Here is a 19,956-nt window from a genome sequence, read left to right as displayed (position 1 = left end):
TAAACACACAAAACGCTTTCACTAGGCACAAGGGCAACAAGATCCGGCAAGGGAGTGCAAGGGAGGAGACTAGATATAGCCAGGGAACAGGTGGGAGACAATTAAGCTAATTGGGCCAGGCACCAATCATTGGTGCACTGGCCCTTTAAGTCTCAGGGAGCTGGCGCGCGCGCGCCCTAGAGAGCGGAGCCGCGCGCGCCAGCACATGACAGCAGGGGACGGGAACGGGTAAGTGACCTGGGATGCGATTCGCGAGCGGGCGCGTCCCGCTGTGCGAATCGCATCCCCAACGGCCATGACAGAGCAGCGCTCCCGGTCAGCGGGAGTGACCGGGGAGCTGCAGGAAGAAAGACGCCGTGAGCGCTCCGGGGAGGAGCGGGGGCCCGGAGCGCTAGGCGTAACAGCTGCCACCTCTAGGCTCTGTCATTGTGCTGCCATGTGACTCCTTGTTAGATTGGGTTTTGTGGTAATACAGTTTTAGTTCAAAGTAAACGTTTCGAGCACCCGGGACATTAAACTTGTGAATCTAATCAAAATCTAAAATTAAAATGTAAAAAAATCAATGTAATCTTTTCAAGACTGAGACCCTATGGTCATCGATGTCATATGACCACAAGAATCCAATGAAACAGGTTGGAGCGATAACAATGAATCATAACTGATTAAATGAAACATTTGCATTTTCACAGGGGGGGGGGGGGGCGCTGAGAGGCAGGGGCAGGAACAGGTGGTAGCTCTCCTGGCGGAGGACTGCCAGCTCAATTTTAAGATACAAGTATGAGCTTTTTCACTGCATCCACTTCTACCTTTCTGCGCCCACTTATCCAATGGCACATAAGCTGAATGGGCTCCTGACCAAGTTGCTGGTACTGCAGTCTCTCCCTTTTTCAAGTGAACACTCAGAGCAAGTGAAAATGTATATGTTAAAAAATCTCATCTTCTAACCCCTATAACTTTTTTATTTTTCTGCATACGGGCTGGTATGAGGACTCTTTTTTTGCACCGTGTTCTGAAGTTTTTATCGGTACCATTTTGTATTGATCGGACTTTTTGATTGCTTTTTATTAATTTTTTTTTTATATAAAAAGTGACCAAAAATACGCTATTTTGGACTTTGGAATTTTTTTGCGCGCACGCCATTGACCGTGCGATTTAATTAACAATATATTTTTATAGTTTGGACATTTCCGTACGTGGCGACACCACATATGTTTATTTTTATTTACACAGTTTTTTTATGGGAAAAGGGGGATGATTCAAACTTTTATTAGGGAAGGGGTTAAATGACCTTTGTTAACTTTTTTTCACTTTTTTTTTGCAGTGCAATAGCTTCCATAGGGACCTATAACACTGCACACACTGATCTCTTATGCTGATCCCTGCAAAGCCATAGCTTTCCACGGATCAGTGGGATAGGGGCTCGATTGCTCAAGCCTGTAGCTCAGGCTTGGAGCAATTAAACCCCAATTGGACACCGCGGAGACAGGTAAGGAGACCTCCGCCTGCATCCCAGCTGATCGGAACATCGCAATTTTATCGCAATGTCCCGATCAGCCCAACTGAGCTGCCAGGAAGCATTTACTTTCACTTTCAGACGCGGCGGTCAACTTTGACCACCGTGTCTGAAGGGTTAATAGCGCACGGCAGAACGATTGGTGCTGCGTGCTATTAGCCCAGGGTCCCGGCTATGACTAGCAGCCGGGACCGACCTGGTGTGATGCGGGGTCACGGCGTGACCCCGTTTTAAACAGCGGGACCGGGCTCAGGGCATACAGATACGCCCTGAGTTCTTAACTCCTTAAGGACAGATGGCGTATCCATACGCCCTCGGCATTTCCATCACTGCCGCTCGCTGGGCGATGATCGGACCGGGATGACTGCTGATATCTATCCTGAGCCCCCCCCCCCCCCCATGTTGGTGATCGCGGCAAATCGCTGGTCAATTCAGACCAGCGATTTGGCCGTGATCTGCCCGGAAAATAAGAATGATCGGAGCTGTCAGAGACTATCCTCTTCCATTGGTCGGTCAGGCTGACCACCAATGGCAGGAGGAGGGCGGGGGGGTTAGAGTTAATTTCCCCCACCCTGGCCACTGATCAGAAGTCGATACAGAGCGGGGGGACACGGGCGGCGAGGGGGGGAACATGGCCCGACTTACCCGGACCGGCGGAGGCGGCGTCCCGGAGCAGCGGCTGCAGCAGGAGGAGCGGTGGCCGGAAAGTGCAGCGGAGAAGGCTGCAATGAAGATTGCGATAAGTGATCTTCTCTGTGGCCTTCTAAAAGCTGCAAAACTACAACTCCCAGCATGCCCACACAGCCAAAGGCTGTCTGGACATGCTGGGAGTTGTAGTTTTGCAACATCTGGAGGGTCACAGTTTGGAGACCACTGTGTAGTGGTCTCTAAACTGTGGTCCTCCAGATGTTACAAAACTACAACTTTCAGCATGCACTGACTGTCTGGGCATGCTGGGAGTTGTAGTTTTGCAACATCTGAAGTGGCAAAGTTTGGAGACCACTATACGGTGGTCTCTAAACTGTAGCCCTCCAGATGTTGCAAAACTACAATTCCCAGCATGGCCAGACAGTCAGGGATGCTGGGCATGTAGTTCTGCAATATCTGGCCCTTCGTATGTTGCAGAACTGCAACTCCCAGCAGGCCTGGACAGTCTGGGCATGCTTGGAGTTGTAGTTTTGCAACATCTGGAGGGCTAGAGTTTGGAGACCACTACTTAGCGGTCTCCAAAATGTTCTTCCCCAGTTGTTGCATAACTACAACTCCTAGCATGCCCAGACTGTCCATGCATGCTGGGAGTTGTAGTTCTGCAACATTTGAAGGGCCAGATATTGCAGAACTACACGCCCAGCATCCTTGACTGTCTGGCCATGCTGGGAATTGTAGTTTTGCAACAGTTGTAGGCACACTGGTTGGGAAACACTGTGCTAGAGTCTCTTTCCTAACTCAGTGATTCCAACCCGTGTGCCTCCAGCTGTTGCAAAACTACAACTCTCAGAATGCACTGACAGGCCATACATGCTGAGAGTTGTAGTTCTGCAACAGCTGGAGGCACATTGGTTGGAATCACTGAGCTAGAGTCTGTTTTCCAATTCAGTGGTTCCCACCAGTGTGCCTAGAGCTGTTGTAAAACTACAACTCCCAGCATTTACGGTCTGTCAGTGCATTCTGGGAGTTGTAGTTTTTTAACAACTGAAGGGTACATTAACACGGGCAGGTTTACAGTGGGTTTCCTTCTACAAGTTTGATCTGCGGCAAATTTTCCGCCGCAGCTCAAACTCCCAGCGGAAAACTTACTGTGAATCCCCGCCTGTGTGAATGTACAATGTACCCTAAAAAACGACACTACCAAATAAGAAAAAGTAAAACACTACATATACACCCCCTTACACGTCCCCCCGCCAAATAAAAATGAAAAAAAGTCACATACGGCAGTGTTTCCTAAAGGGAGCCACCAGCTGTTGCAAAACCACAACTCCCAGTATTGCCGGACAGCCATAGACTGTCCTGGCAGGCTGGGAGTCTTGCAACAGCTGGAGGCACCCTGTTTGGGAAACACTGCTGTAGGGTTTTACTGTAGGTAACCGGGTCCGCCCCTTTTGCTAATTCCTTATTTAGGCCTCAAATGTGCATGGTGCTCTCTCACTTCAGAGCCCTGTCGTATTTCAAGGCAACAGTTTAGGGCCACATATGGGGTATTTTCGTATTTGGGAGAAATTGCACTACAAATTTTGGGGCAATTATTCTCCTTTTACCCCTTATGAAAAGGTAAAGTTGGGGACTACACCAGCATGTTAGTGTAAAAAAATTAAACATTTTTACACTAACATGCTGGTGTTGCCCCATACTTTTCATTTTCACAAGAGGTAAAAGGAGAAAATGACCCCCAAAATTTGTAATACAATTTCTTCTGAGTAAGGAAATACCCCATATGTGTATGTAAAATGCTCTGCGGACTAACTACATGGCTCAGAAGTGAGAGAGCGCCTAAATTGGTGATTTGCACAGGGGTGGCTGATCGGTTACAGCGGTTCTAACATGAACGCAAAAAAAAAACACCCACATGTGACCCCATTTTGGAAACTATACCCCTCACGGAACGTAACAAGGGGTATAGTGAGCCTTAACACCCTTCAGGTCTGACAAATTTTCGTTAAAGTTGGACATGAAAATAAAAAAAATGTGTTTTTTATCTCCTGAAATGCTGGCGTTACCACACATTTTTCATTTTCGCAAGGGGTAAAAGGAAAAAAGCCCCCCAAAATTTGGAACCCCATTTCTTCTGAGTTTATAAATACCCCTTATGTGGAAGTAAAGTGCTCTGCGGGCGAACTACAATGCTCAGAATAGAAAGAGCGCCATTGGACTTTTTGAGAGCTAATTAGGCTGGAATTGAAGGCTATGTGTGTTTACAAAGCCAGCATGGTACCAGAACAGTGGACCCCCTCCACATGTGACCCCATTTTGGAAACTACATTCCTCACGGAATGTAACAAGGGGTACAGTGAGCATTTACGCCCCACAGGTGTCTGACAGATTTTTTGAACAGTCGTCCGTAAAAATGAAAAATGTAATTTTTCATTTGCACAGCCGACTGTTCCAAAGATCTGTCAAATGCTCACTGCACCCCTTATTAAGTTCTGTGAGTGGTGTAGTTTCCAAAATAGTATGCTATGTGTTTTTTTTTTTTTTTTTACTGTTCTGGCATCATGGGGGCTTCCTAAATGCGACATGCCCCCAAAAACCATTTCAGCAAAATTTGCTCTCCAAAAGCCCAATGTTGCTCCTTCCCTTCTGAGCCCTCTAGTGCACACACAGAGCACTTTACATACACATATGAGGTATTTCCTTACTCAAGAGAAATGGGGTTACAAATTTTGTGGGGCATTTTCTCCTATTACTCCTTGTGAAAATGAAAAGTTTTGGGTAACACCAGCATTTTAGTGTTAAAAATCAAAATTTTCATTTTCATGTCCCAATTTAACGAAAGTTCGTCAATCACCTGTTGGGTGTTGAGGCTCACTGTACCCCTTGTTACGTTCCTTGATGGGTGTAGTTTACAAAATAGTATACCATGTGGATATTTTGTGCTGTTCTGGCACCATAGAGGCTTCCTAAATGCCACATGCCCCCAAAAAACCATTTCAGCAAAATTTGCTTTCCTAAAGCCAAATGTGACTCCTTCTCTTCTGAGCATTGTAGTTCACCCGCAGAGCATTTTACGCCCTAACACGGGGTATTTCCATACTCAGAAGAGATGGGGTTACATATTTTGGGGGGCATTTTCTCCCATTACCCTTTGTAAAAATTGTAAATTTGGGGAAAAATACTGTACTTTAGTGAAATAAAAAATGTTTCATTTACATATCTGACTTTAACGAAAAGTCGTCAAACACCTGTGGGGCGTTAAGGCTCATTGGACCCCTTGTTACGTGCCTTGAGGGGTGTAGTTTCCAAAATAGTATGCCATGTGTTGTTTTTTTTTTTTTTTTTTTTTTGCTGTTCTGGCACATAGGGGCTTCCTAAATGTGACATGCCCCTCAAAAGCCATTTCAGAAAAATTCACTCTCCAAAATCCCATTGTTGCTCCTTCCCTTCTGTGGCCTCTACTGCGCCCTCCGAACACTTGACATACACATATGAGGTATTTCCCTACTCGGGAGAAATTGGGTTACAAATTTTGGGGGGCTTCTTCTCCTATTACCCTTTGTAAAAGTTCAAAAACTGGGTCTACAAGAACATGCAAGTGTAAAAAATGAAGATTTTGAATTTTCTCCTTCACTTTGCTGCTATTCCTGTGAAACACTTAAAGGGTAAACAAACTTTCTGAATGTCATTTTGAATACTTTGAGGGGTGCAGTTTTTATAATGCGGTAATTTATGGGGTATTTCTAATATGAAGGCCCTTCAAATCCACTTCAAAACTGAACTGGTCCCTGAAAAATTCCATTAAGAAAATTTTGTGAAAAATTGGAAAATTGCTGCTGAACTTTGAAGCGCTCTGATGTCTTCCAAAAGTAAAAACATGTCAACTTTATGATGCAAACATTAATTAGACATATTGTATTTGTGAATCAATATATCATTTTTTGGAATGTCTGTTTTCCTTACAAGCAGAGAGCTTCAAAACTCTATTTCTTCTATTTTCTATTTTTTCATCAAATTTTGGAATTTTTCACCAAGAAATGATGCAAGTATCGATAAAAAATTACCACTAACAGGAAGTAGAATATGTCATGAAAAAACATTCTCAGAATCAGAATGAAAGGTAAAAGCATCCCAGAGTTATTAATGCTTTAAGTTACAGTGGTCAGAATTGCAAAAAATGCTCCTGTCCCTCGGGTTATAATGGGCTCCGTCTCCAAGTAGTTAAGGATTTGGGATGCAGGGCGTATGCATACACCCTGTGTCCCCAAGAAGTTAAAGAAAATCTCAAACTTTTTAATTTAGTTTTCCTTATAGTTCAAGTCTATCTACAATGGAATACACACTTATTAGAGACTGAATGGGGTATGACTACAGGGTTAGTTTACACAAAGTTTATTTGTAGTCTGTTTCTATGGAGACACATAGTATCCATGAAAAAATAAAGAAAAGCTATAGGCAAAAAACAGTATGACATTTCTAATAAGGGGTATATATTTGCAAACCCTTTTTATTTTGCAATGGAAAAAATGATGTGTCATAGACATTACATTTATATTATTATACTATATCTATATTCCATTATTCTACTATCCATATTATTAAAGGGGTACTCCGGCGCTTAGACATCTTATCCCCTATCCAAAGGATAGGAGATAAGATGCCTGATCGCGGGGGCCCCGTGATCTTGCACGCCGCACCCCGTTTATAATCAGTCCACGCTCTGTCTGATTACTGTCGATCACGGGGTCGGAGCGTTGTGATGTCAGGGCTCCGCCCCTTGGACCCCCGCGATCAGGCATCTCATCCCCTATCCTTTGGATAAGGGATAAGATGTCTAAGCGCCAGAGTACTCCTTTAATTTGTTTACATATTTAATTGTATTTCACCATTCTTTACTGAAAAAAGCACAATATTCATCCAATGCATTTTCCAAGTACAGGGGGCTCATAATACACAAAATAAAAGTAGCATTGAACCATGGAAATGATGAACAAACAAGGCATCTTCATGGGTCTTCTGTAGTCTGTATCAGTTCATGGGTCTTCTGTATAGAAGTATCAGTTGTAAGACAATGTGGCACAACGTATCCACAATTACCCAATTTGCAATCCTGTATATAAAAACTATTATAGTCCTATTGAATTTAGCTATTTAAGAAGTAAGGGACTGTCTAAAAGATACCTTGTAAATAAAATTATTTTATGTGGTCTTTCATGTTTTTTTTTTTTTTACTTCTGATGTAATCTATATGCTTTTTTCTGTTCATGTCAGAAGTGAGCCCTAAAGCTGTCCCTAAGACCACTCTCCCTGCCCACTTGCCCACTTGCCCATCTGCCCTAAACGACAGATGGACAACTTGTAGCCGATCCCTTCCTAGCGCTAAAGTGCATGGATGTCGAAGTCAAGAAAACAAATGGAACTGTACAATATCAGGGAAAAAGTAAGGAACATAATGGGAATACAATAACCAACAAACAGATATCTAAATACAAACAAGGAAGGAAATAGCATACTAACATACAGTTAAGAAACCAGGATCAAGATTAACGGCAGATATGATAATATGAACAAGACTAGATAAGAGGATAAATCTACAGCAGACAAAAACAGGGGATGCAGGGGATGAACAGGGTAACTGAATGTCAGAACACTAAATGGGTCAGGAAATCAAGAGCACTGTTCACACTGGACTAAGAACAAGAAACACACTGGACACCCCACTCCAATTATGGAGGGACATCAATACCAAAGCCAAATAGGTTTTTAACTAGCGGGCACTCTCCACCAAGTAATCAGAAGGAAACAAAAGTCCTAAATACATGCAAACATGGGTACACTCACTCCTAGATAGACGGATAACACAAGGCTCAAGGATTCTATCCTAGGAGATCCAGGATCAAACAAGGTCAAAACAGGACTGACAAATGCACACAATGGGTGTCAGGAACTGGACTGGTATGCAGGTAGTGGATCCTCTGTGCTAGTGAGGCGATGACGTGGGCCGTACCAGGGGATCGGTTCTAAGAAGTTACTGGTTTTCACCAGAGCCCACCGCAAAGTGGGATGGACTTGCTGCGGCGGTAATTCCCAGGTCGTATCCCCCCATAGCGACTCAACCTCACTAACAGCTGAGATAGGCGTAGTACACAAGGACAAGACGGAGGCAAGGTCGGACGTAGCAAGAGGTCAAGGTAGGCGGCAAAGGTTCGTAGTCAGGGGCAACGGCAAGGGTCTGGATACACAGGCTAGGGATACACAAAACACTTTCTCAGGGCACTAGGGCAACAAGATCCGGCCATGACAGGAAGGGGAAGTGGGTTTTTATGTGTTTTGAACTGATTAGGCCAGGCACCAATTAGTGGTGCACTGGCCCTTTAAATTTCATAGAGATGGCACGCGCGCCCTAGAGAGCGGGGCCGCGCGCCGGGAGGGCAGTGAAGGAGGACGTGGTGGGTAAGAGACCTGGGACGCGGTCCTTGAGCGGGCACATCCAGTCCCACGGATCACGTCCCCACCGCCGGGAGTAGAGCAGCGCCCGCGGTCAGCGGCGCTGACCGGAGCGCTGGAAGCAGGGAGACGCCGTGAGCGCTCCGGGGATGCAGTGGGACCCGGAGCGCTCGGCATTACAGTACCCCCCCTTAGGTCTCCCCCTCTTTTTGGAACCCAAACATTTATAAATGAGCTCCTTGTCCAAGATATTGGCTTCAGGTTCCCAAAACCTTTCTTCGGGGCCACAGTTCTCCCAATCAACCAAATTTTTTTTTTTTTTTTACCTCGGATGATCTTGGAGGCGAGGATTTCCTTGACAGAATAGACATCCAAGGAGCCAGAGACAGGAGCAGGAACAGGGACCATGGGAGAAAAGCGGTTAAGTATGAGAGGTTTGAGCAGAGAAACATGGAAAGAGTTAGGAATACGAAGAGAAGAAGGAAGATGGAGCTTGTAGGAGACACGATTGATTTGGTTTTTAATTTTAAATGGCCCGAGGTAACGAGGACTCAGCTTGTAACTGGGGACACGAAACCGTATGTATATGGCGGAGAGCCACACTTTGTCACCAGGGGCAAAACAAGGGGAGTTCTTCTCTTTTTATCTGCATGACTCTTCATGCGAGAAGAGGCCAATAGGAGCGACTTTTGAGTTTCCTTCCAGATAGAGGAAAAGTCCTGGGTTAAATCATCCACGGCAGGCACTCCAGATGAAGTGGGAATGGGGAGGGAGGCCGCTGGTGACGGCCGTACACCACAAAAAATGGTGAGGAGGACTCAGAATTTTTGAAATTGTACGAGAACTCGGCCCAAGGCAGAAGATTGACCCAATCATTTTGACGGGAGGAGACAAAATGTCGCAAGTAGTCACCTAGAATCTGATTTACTCTTTCCATTGCCCATTGGATTGAGGGTGATAGGAGGAAGAGAAATTCTATTTGATTTTTAATTGATTGCAGAGCGCTCTCCAAAATTTTGAAATAAATTGAACGCCTCTATCCGAGACAATGTGCGTGGGAAGCCCGTGAAGACGAAAAATGTGCAGAAAAAATTGCTTCGCCAACTGTGGCGCAGAAGGAAGGCCAGGAAGCGGAATAAAATGTGCCATTTTGGAAAAGCAATCAACGACCACCCAAATGACGGTGTTGCCATGGGATAAAGGGAGGTCTGTGATGAAGTCCATGGCTATGTGAGACCAAGGTTGTTCAGGCACTGGCAGAGGAAGGAGAAGATCTGCAGGCTTCTGGCGTGGAGTCTTGTCACGTGCACACACTGTACAAGCCCGTACGAAATCGGTAACATCTTTTTCCAGGGAGGACCGCCAATAGTGTCTGGCAATCAACTGTAAAGATTTTATAATTCCAGCGTGACCAGCCAGATGGGAGGAATGGCCCCATTTGAGAGTCCGGAGGCGAAGACGTGGTGGTACATCAGTTTTTTCTGGAGGAATTGGTACAAGAGAAACAGGAGCAGACGAGATCAGAGACTCAGGAGGTATGATGTGCTGAGGAAGGGTCTCGGCTTCTGATGCATCGGTGGAGCATGATAGAGCATCAGCCCTGACATTCTGGTCTGCAGGACGAAAATGAATTAGAAAATTGAAGCGGGCAAAAAACAAGGACCATCTGGCTTGGCGAGGATTTAACCGCTGGGCTGATTGGAGATAAGACAGGTTCTTATGGTCAGTGTAAATGGTGATGGGGTGAAGAGATCCCTCCAGAAGGTGTCTCCATTCTTCAAGTGCCAACTTGATGGCCAACAATTCTCGATCTCCTATAGAATAATTTTTTTCAGGAGGGGAAAAAGTTTTGAAGAAGAAACCGCAAGTGATGTTTTTTCCTTTGGCGGTTTTTTGGAGAAGGACAGCTCCAGCTCCCATAGAGGAGGCGTCAACCTCAAAAAAGAAAGGCTTTAGTGGATCAGGCCTGGACAGGACTGGTGCAGAAGCGAAGGCGGCCTTAAGGCGAGTGAAAGCTTCATCTGCTTGGGGAGGCCAGAACCTCGGATTCGCGTTTTTTCTTGTCAGTGCCACAATAGGATCAACGATGGTGGAGAAATGGGGAATAAACTGACGATAATAGTTGGCAAATCCGAGGAAGCGCCGGATAGCATGGAGTCCAGAGGAGCGTGGCCAATCCAAGAATGCAGAGAGCTTAGCAGGATCCATTTGAAGAGCTTGTCCAGAGACCAGGTACCCCAGGAAATGAAGACAGCTGCGTTCAAAAAGGCATTTTTCAAGCTTAGCGTAAAGATGATTTACACGAAGGCGCTGGAGCACTTGACAGACTTCTAGGTTGGAGGAAAAGATTAGGATGTCGTCTAAATAAACAACAACACAGGTATATAGTAAGTCCCGGAAAATTTCATTGACAAATACTGCAGGGGCATTGCAAAGTCCAAATGGCATAACGAGATATTCAAAGTGGCCGTCTCGGGTGTTAAAAGCGGTTTTCCACTCATCTCCTTCACGGATTCTGATGAGGTTATAAGCTCCCCTAAGGTCGAGTTTAGTGAAAATTTTTGCTCTGCGCAGACGGTCAAAGAGTTCCGAGATGAGAGGCAGAGGGTAGCGTTTTTTTACTGTGATTTTATTGAGGCCACGATAGTCTATGCAGGGGCGTAGCGAACCATCTATTTTGGCAACAAAAAAGAACCCCGCTCCGGCTGGAGAAGAATATTTCCTTATGAAACCTTTCTTAAGGTTCTCCTGTAAGTATTCTGTCATGGCCTTAGTTTCGGGAGCGGAGAGAGGGTAAATTCTGCCACGGGGTGGTGTGGTACCAGGAAGCAAGTCAATGGGACAGTCGTAGGGTCTATGTGGTGGTAAGACCTCCGCCTGTTTTTTACAGAAGACGTCTGAAAAGTCCTGATAGACCTTTGGAAGGTCAGGCAAAAGAGTAGCGATGGAGACTTGGTTGGTTTGTACAGACTTGAGGCAGTGTTTGTGGCAGGAAGAGCCCCAGAATTTAATGTCCCCAGTGGTCCAGTCGAGGGTAGGAGTATGACACTGGAGCCAGGACAGACCAAGAAGGATGTCTGAGGTACAGTTAGGCAAGACAAAAAATTCAATTTTTTCTTGATGGAGAACACCGACGGTCATGAGCAAAGGTTCAGTGCGATAACGCACGGTGCAGTCCAGTCTTTCTCCGTTCACAGAAGAAATGAAGAAGGGTTTAATGAGACGGATAACAGGAATGTTGAATCTGTTGATAAATGAGCCTTCAATAAAGTTTCCTGCAGATCCTGAGTCCAGGAAGGCCACCGCAGAGAAGGAGGAATTAGCGGAAGGAGAAATCCGCACAGGAATAGTCAGACGTGGAGAGGATGAATTCACACCTAGTAACGCCTCTCCCACGTTTACTAGGTACGTGCGTTTCCCTGACGCGGAGGGCGGATTGGACAGTCCTTAAGGAAATGTTCAGTACTAGCACAGTACAGGCACAAATCTCCCATCCTGCGGCGAGTCCTCTCTTCTTGGGTCAGGCGAGACCTATCCACCTGCATAGCCTCCTCGGCGGGAGGCACAGGAGTAGGTTGCAAAGGAATCTGGAAGAGGGGTGCCAATCAGGAAAAAAACGCCTGGTGTGAACAAGTCCCTTTTCTTGGCGGAGCTCCTGGCATCTTTCTGAGAAACGCATATCTATGCGGGTGGCCAACTGGATTAGTTCAGGCAAGGAAGCAGGAATTTCTCGTGCGGCCAGAACATCTTTTATGGGGCTGGATAAACCTTTCTTGAAGGTCGCGCAGAGGCTTGTTCCAAGCAAGCTCAGAGGCGAGGGTGCGGAACTGGATGGCATATTCACCTACAGAAGAGCTCCCTTGGACCAGATTCAGAAGAGCCGTCTCGGCAGAGGAGGCCCGGGCTGGCTCCTCGAAGACACTGCGAACTTCGGAGAAAATTGACTGGACGGAAGCAGTGGCAGGATCGTTGCGGTCCCAAAGCGGTGTGGCCCCGACAAGGCCTTTCCAGATAGTAAACTGATCACGAAAGCCACCTTAGACCGTTCAGTAGGGAACTGGTCCGACATCATCTCAAGGTGCAGAGAACATTGGGACAGGAATCCTAGGCACATCTTAGAGTCCCCATCAAATTTCTCAGGAAGAGACAAACTGACTCTAGAGGAAGTAGCGGTCAGCTCGGAGTGGAGGAGATGCAGGAGCTGGCGAGGGAGATGGTAGAGGCTGTGTCGGCAGAAGCTGCTGGAGCATGGCGGCCAACTGTGACAGCTGTTGTCCTTGTTGGGCGATCTGCTGAGACTGCTGGGCAACCACGGTAGTGAGGTCAGCGAGACTTGGCAGCGCCACCTCAGCGGGATCCATGGCCGGATATACTGTCAGGAACCGGACTGGTATGCAGGTAGTGGATCCTCTGTGCTAGTGAGGCGATGATGTGGGCCGTACCAGGGGACCAGTTCTAAGAAGTTACTGGTTTTCACCAGAGCCCGCCGCAAAGCAGGATGGACTTGCTGCGGCGGTAGCTCTCAGGTCGTATCCCCAGATAGCGACTCAACCTCACTAACAGCTGAGATAGGCGTAGTACACAAGGACAAGACGGAGGCAAGGTCGGACGTAGCAAGAGGTCAAGGCAGGCGGCAAAGGTTCATAGTCAGGGGCAACAGCAAGGGTCTGGATACACAGGCTAGGGATACACAAAACGCTTTCTCAGGGCAATAGGGCAACAAGATCCGGCCATGACAGGAAGGGGAAGTGGGTTTTTATGTGTTTTGAACTGATTAGGCCAGGCACCAATTAGTGGTGCACTGGTCCTTTAAATTTCATAGAGCCGGCGCGCGCGCGCCCTAGAGAACGGGGCTGCGCGCGCCGGAAGGGCAGTGAAGGAAGATGTGGTAGGTAAGAGACCTGGGATGCGGTCCGTGAACTGGCACATCCCTCCCACGGATCACGTCCCCACCGGTGGGAGTGGAGCAGCGCCCGCAGTCAGCGGCGGTGACCGGATCGCTGGAAGCAGGGAGATACGCTTCGGGGATGTAGCAGGACCCGGAGCGCTCGACGTTACAATGGGGACTAAACAACACTAAGCATAACAAATACAAGAATACTAAAACTCAACAAAGTACTCAAACAAGGCAACCTAAAATCTATGTACCAAACAGGACAGATAATCATGGTTAAAACTCAGGGTATGTGCTCAGACAGACATAGTGAATGTATAGCAAACATGGTCAGAGTAACAAGTGTAATAACCAGCACAGAACAGCACCTGAAGAGGCCTTATATACCCTCCCAGTGCTGAAGTCAGGAAGGATTAACTCTTCGTAAACCAGGGAGAATCCACACAGAAACTGTTCAGACACAAACCTTATGTCTGAACAGGACCCAAAACAGAAAATACAAACTACAGATAAATGGACATTACAGTTCACTTCCTTACTGTTGTACATCCTGTAAAAAAAACTTCCTGTTTCTGCTGTACACTCTAGCTGGGATTTCAGGCAACTCTGCTTCTCTCCCATTACACTTTCTTGTATTGACCGATTACACCTACAGAAGTCTAATAAAGTTGGATGCAATCCCAGCTAGAGTGCACATTAGAAATAGGAAGAGTATACAAAAAGATGGATGCAGCAGCAAAAAACTTTTTGATCAGAAATAGGAATTCTATTACTGGGGTTTAAAGATCCAAGGATATGCAGCTCCACCCGGCCACTCTGATGCACCTGTGCAACAGACCCGCCAGCACCGCCCCAGCTTCCAACAAGCAAGTTCAACCAAACAAAACAATGTCCAGCACTAGGTGATCCAGTTAAAATCTTGTTCTTTATTGGAGATTCACAGGATAAGACACAGGTACAATGAAAACCTCTGACGCGTTTCACGCACTATTGCGCTTAGTCATATGATTTCATTTGCAACATAACTTGTTAAAATACATACCAAATCTAGTCACATGACAAGGTTAAAAACTGGGGTTTGATAAATTTGGAGAACATAAGCAAAACCAAAAAGTTGCAGCTGAGACTTTTGTGAGACTTTTTTGCGACTTTTTAAATTTGCTTGGGAGTTTTGTACTCCAGTTCAGACCTGGAGCAGACTTGCGACTTTTTGTAAGGGGTTTCTGATTTTTTTTTTGCCTATGTGCGATTTTTGCACATCATAAATTCATGACCACTGCAAAGTGAAAACTGAAATCTGCTTAGGTAGGCTGCTTGTAACTTTTTGCTTGCCTACAAAAGTCACACAAAAAAGTGCTTAGGCACACGTGCAAATTTTAGTGTGCCCGGAGTAAGCAAAAAAAAATTAAAAAAAAAAGGCTCTAACTACCTTGATAAATGTCCCCATATAAGATTGCTGGTTGCTAAACAGAATCTTTATGTCATGTCTGTATTGGTCTGTCTTCACACACACAGCCTATTGGTTTTGCTGTGTGTGAACAGTTTTATGTTTCCTGGTCAGGGAAGATTTAATGTCTCTGGTTCTTTCAGCTTCAGCCTCTGCTAGCCAATAGCTTTTTGGGTGTGTCTTTTTATAGTCAGCCCAGCCTAGCCTCAGGACTGGTGATTATCCTCATTATATCCTGACTTGCTGCTTTGCTGGACATGCGGCTAATGGAGGCTGGGTGAAACTCTACTTATTTGAGCTTTTAATCTACTATCTCTGTTTTAGCATGCACTTTGTATTTTCTGGTTTTAGCCATTTTATGTGGCATGCACGTAGTAGATTTTAAGCTGTGTTTGTTTAGTCGGTTTTAGGATTTATTTATCCTTTCTGCTATGTGTCTGTTCATGCTGTGTTTTCTCTTGTATCCGTTTATGTGAAGTTCTGTGTTTTATATTTCTGTTTTCCTACTGGGACAGCATCCTGACCTCAGTGGAGGGTGCCACTGGCCAGTAGTCTATTTGGATTTATTATTAATGGCTACTATAGTGGAGTGGAGTGTCCAGTTTGTGTGTCCAGTGTGAACAGTGTCCTATGTTAGGAATCCCTGTTTCTGCTCCATGGGGACATCCTTGTTTACTAGAGGTATTCTGAAAGGATTGTGATTTCTGTCTTGTGTTCAGTGTGAACATTGTTCTATAATTATATCTTGTGTATCTGACATTCCTATTACTTGTCCATGGGGACTTTGTGTCTACTGGAGGTTTTGCATAGGGAATGCATATATTCCTGATTAGCGATAGATCCCTGTTTCTGATTCAATGGGACTTTATGTCTATTGGACGTTCTAGGGAATTGTGCTATATTCCTGTCTGATTCTATAGCCTGTTGACTTATCCGATTTCTTTTCTGGTGTTTTGAAATCTATGTTTATTAGTTCTTGATTTCCGATCTTTGGAGTTCTGTACATGACTACTGATCTATAGTGTCCTCTGTTCATGACCACTGAGTCCTCTGTTCATGTCCGATGATCTATAGTGTCCTCTGTTCATGTCCGCTGATAATGTCCTCTGTGCTGCTATCTGATCTGTGTCCTCTGAACCTAATATATTATAGCGTTGTATGTTCCTGTTATGTTTCTGGTTTGTGACCGACTATTTATTAGTTTGTGTTTTTATTAGCCGCCAGCACTTTAGTTCAGGAAGGGACCGGCACCCAGTTCTTGATCCATCGGTTAGGGTGGATGGGCAAGTAGGCAGGGAGAGCGGTTTTAGGGTCAGTTTAGGGCTCACTCTCCCTGTCACCCTGGTCGGTTGCTGACCCTTTAGCTGAAAAAAGGACTACAAGAACACTGCAGGATTAAATAGCCAGCTACACAGGTGCGATCTCAGCATGGTCAGCTGACCAGCCCAGATAGCTATGGCATAGCCAGCAACCAAACCAAACCAATGCTCAAGAAAGTTTAACATGGACGAGCCATTACAACTCTATTTTAACACATGATTCACCAGTGTTGCTTTAGAAGAATGGGAAACAACACTCATTGTGCAGAGGCCAATTTACCTCCTCTTTGAGAAAAAAAATCATATAATGTGATGTACTTTGACTAGGTCTGACGTTCAATGTTAGTCTTCAGGAACACTGGTGTTTTTATATTTTGAGTTCTATCTTTTTACATCAATGTTGCCATTGACTTTTCTGGGAATCATACCAGATGGCATCAGTTTGGCTTAGTTTCATGAGATATATATGGCTTTTGATGAGCAGAATATCATTGTCTGCTGTGTTGTTCTACAAAAATGGAAACCTGATTATTCTGTTAAAGTCAAGAGAATCAATCTGTAGGATCTGAAAGTCTTCCATTTTAAGCCATAACAATTGTCTGTTTGCTTTTGAATGCTTTCACAATATACATCTGATTCTATAAAATAAAGTGACATAACATAAATTTGAAGCTTAACCAACTGTATCGTAGTCTATAAGATGATTCCTTACACCTGCTGTTATTTCTGAATGTTAACAGGAAGCTGAGACAATAACCATTAAGTTTCTTTTTTGGCATCTTTACCACTGATACAACAAAGCAGGAGGAAGGTAGTAAAACATGTGACAGATAGGGGCTTCCATAATGACATAATCTTTTTGGGTAAAAACCCACACCCCCACATATCAGTATGAGAAAGAAATGCATGTCATATAAATCTATATAGTAACAACGTCATTTTCTGAATGTAACAGGTGGAAAATAAGTAAATCATCGTAAAGTCTGGAACTTTAGGACAGTGTCTGAACACCTCTAAAACTGTTTTATTTTATGGATGCCCAGGATTAAACATATACACCTGTTTAAATGACATCATCAGCACAGGACTGTCCAATATTACATTTCATTGTCCCTCATAAAATAAAGTCAAACCTTATGTTTCTTAAAGGGAATATTTAACAGATACTAAGCCATTTGTTGTAATGCTTCCCATTTCTTATATTAATGCTATCAGGCCAGTAACATTTATTTTAATAACTTAACGGCTGGAAACAGAACTACTGTTTCTTAGCTCCCCTAATGTCCAGGTTAGGAAACATAATGGACTCCTGACTAAAATACCCTGAATGATTGTAACCCAGATTCCCTGACATGTGCATTTTATCCTAATCAGTAATTTCAAATACTACACTATTTCCCTGAAACCATATAAGTTCCAGTTTCCATTTGGCAATAGATGTTCTTGTCTATTTAACTTTGTGGTTATAACTCAGCATTTATGGTAGAAAACATGCTCTACTAATAGATGAAAACATTGATCAAGACTAATAGAGAATGAGAGTTAAATTTATTGACTGATAGCATTAAGCACTGGGGAGTGAGGCATTGTAGAAAGTTTCAATTTGCGGACAACTAAAATTTTCATTTCTTATTTGTGCACAATGAATTAACATGGAGGCCCCATTAACATGGTATAGAGACACTTTAAAGGGGTACTCCGGTGAAAAACAATTTTTTTTTAAATCAACTGGTGCCAGATTTGTAAATTATTTGTAAATTACTTCTACCGTATATACTCAAGTATTAGCCAACCAGAATATAAGCCCATGCCCATACTTTTACCCCCAAAACCTGGGAAAATGTATTGACTCGAGTATAAGCCTAGGGGGGGAAATACATCAACCTCCCCTGTCATCTTTCAGACCCCCCCGTCATCATCATCCCCTGTCAACCCCCTGTCATCATCCAGACCCCCGTCATCATCACCCCCTGTCAAACCCCCCCTGTCATCATCACCACCAGTCTATATCGCCCCTGTCATCATCCAGACTGCCCCCTCCATCATCATATAGGTCCCCCTCGTTGTCTATTCACCTCCCAAATTCTCTCTGTCCTGTTGCTTTGTACCTGCAGGGACCGTCCGCATTCCGGTGGGAAGGGTGAGCTGGTCTGGGCCGTCCATCTTCACCGGGAGGCCCTCTTTTCCGGCCCGGCCCCAGACTTGTGGCACTGCATTGACGCCACTGCGCTGGGACGTCTGTGCGGCGATGTCAATGCAGCGTCACTAGTCGGATGGTCCCTGCAGCAAAGATGGACGGCCCGGCCAACCCCCCCCCCCCCCCCAAGGGTATATTTTATTTTTCTTCAATCGAGTATAAGCCGAGAGGGGGGCATTTTTAGCACAAAAAATTGTGCTGAAAAACTAGGCTTATACTCTAGTATATACGGTATATAAAAGTATCAATCCTTCCAGTACTTATCAGCAACTGTATGTTCCACAGGAAGTTGTATTTATTTCTGGAGTTCTTTTCTGTGTGACCACAGTGCTCTCTGCTAACACCTCTGTTCATTTCAGGAACTGTCCAGAGTACAAACAAATCACCATAGCAAACCTATTCTACTCTGGACAGTTCCTAAGAAGGACTGAGGTTTCATCAAAATCACAAACGGATGCGCTCCATAGTGTAACACCAAAGTGCAAATGGTAACGCTGTGTGTAAACTGCGCTTACCAAATGAAGTTGTACTGCAACCAAGTACAACAATGGATCAGAGCATGTCATCAAAGGGTCTCTGCAGCTTCTTCCCGCCGGAATAGAATCACGATAAAAACAGAAAATCTCCAAATGACAGGGCGGGATGGATGGGAGCGCTGAGACCAGGTTAAAGCTTAAAAGATTTATTCCCACAATGCAACGCGTTTCACGGTTACCCGCTTCCTCAGGCATCAATTAAATCTACAGTCTCATTTAAATCTACAGTATCTAAAAAAAGTTCTCAAATAAAAAATCATTACTCCTGTGATAGTTCTTTTGCTATCTATTTACTTACCTGTTCATGTGGACTTCAATACGTTGGCCGCACCGTACAGACGGTGCGGTCACGTATGAATAAACATAGATTCAATATTAAAAATGATTTCGCTCTGCACAGTGTTTCACGCCACTTACTTCTCAAGCACGATAGATGCATTGATGTTTTAAAATTGACTATACTGGAAACCATTCCAGCTTTTAGTCATAATCGTATACAGCGATTAAATAATAGGGAATCCTTTTGGATTTTTTCTTTAGTCACTTTATTCCCTGATGGTCTTAATGAGACATTGGAAAATGCTTGTTAAAAAATTGATGTTTTTCCTTTTTATATAGTATTATAATATTTTTAATTATTTGCTATAACATAATAATTGTTTTTAATTGTGTTATATTTGTTTTATCATCATTATTATCATCCTTGTTATATGTTTCTATATCTGTGTTAAGGGTAAAAGAGGCTTGGCCCCTCAAGGGGTTAAGTTAATTTTCCTCCTTGAAGGGGTTAACCCCCTTTCCCTATATATACCTTGTAATCTGCTTAATCCAATATGCCTGAGGAAGCGGGTAACCGTGAAACGGGTTGCATTGTGGGAATAAATCTTTTAAGCTTTTACCTGGTCTGTTAAATTCTCACAAAACTGCTTGGTGATGGTCTTGTAGCTCATTCCAG

The sequence above is a fragment of the Hyla sarda genome, chromosome 4 (genome assembly GCF_029499605.1).
Source record: "Hyla sarda isolate aHylSar1 chromosome 4, aHylSar1.hap1, whole genome shotgun sequence".
Taxonomy (NCBI): Eukaryota; Metazoa; Chordata; class Amphibia; order Anura; family Hylidae; genus Hyla; species Hyla sarda.
This window is presented reverse-complemented; position numbering follows the sequence as displayed.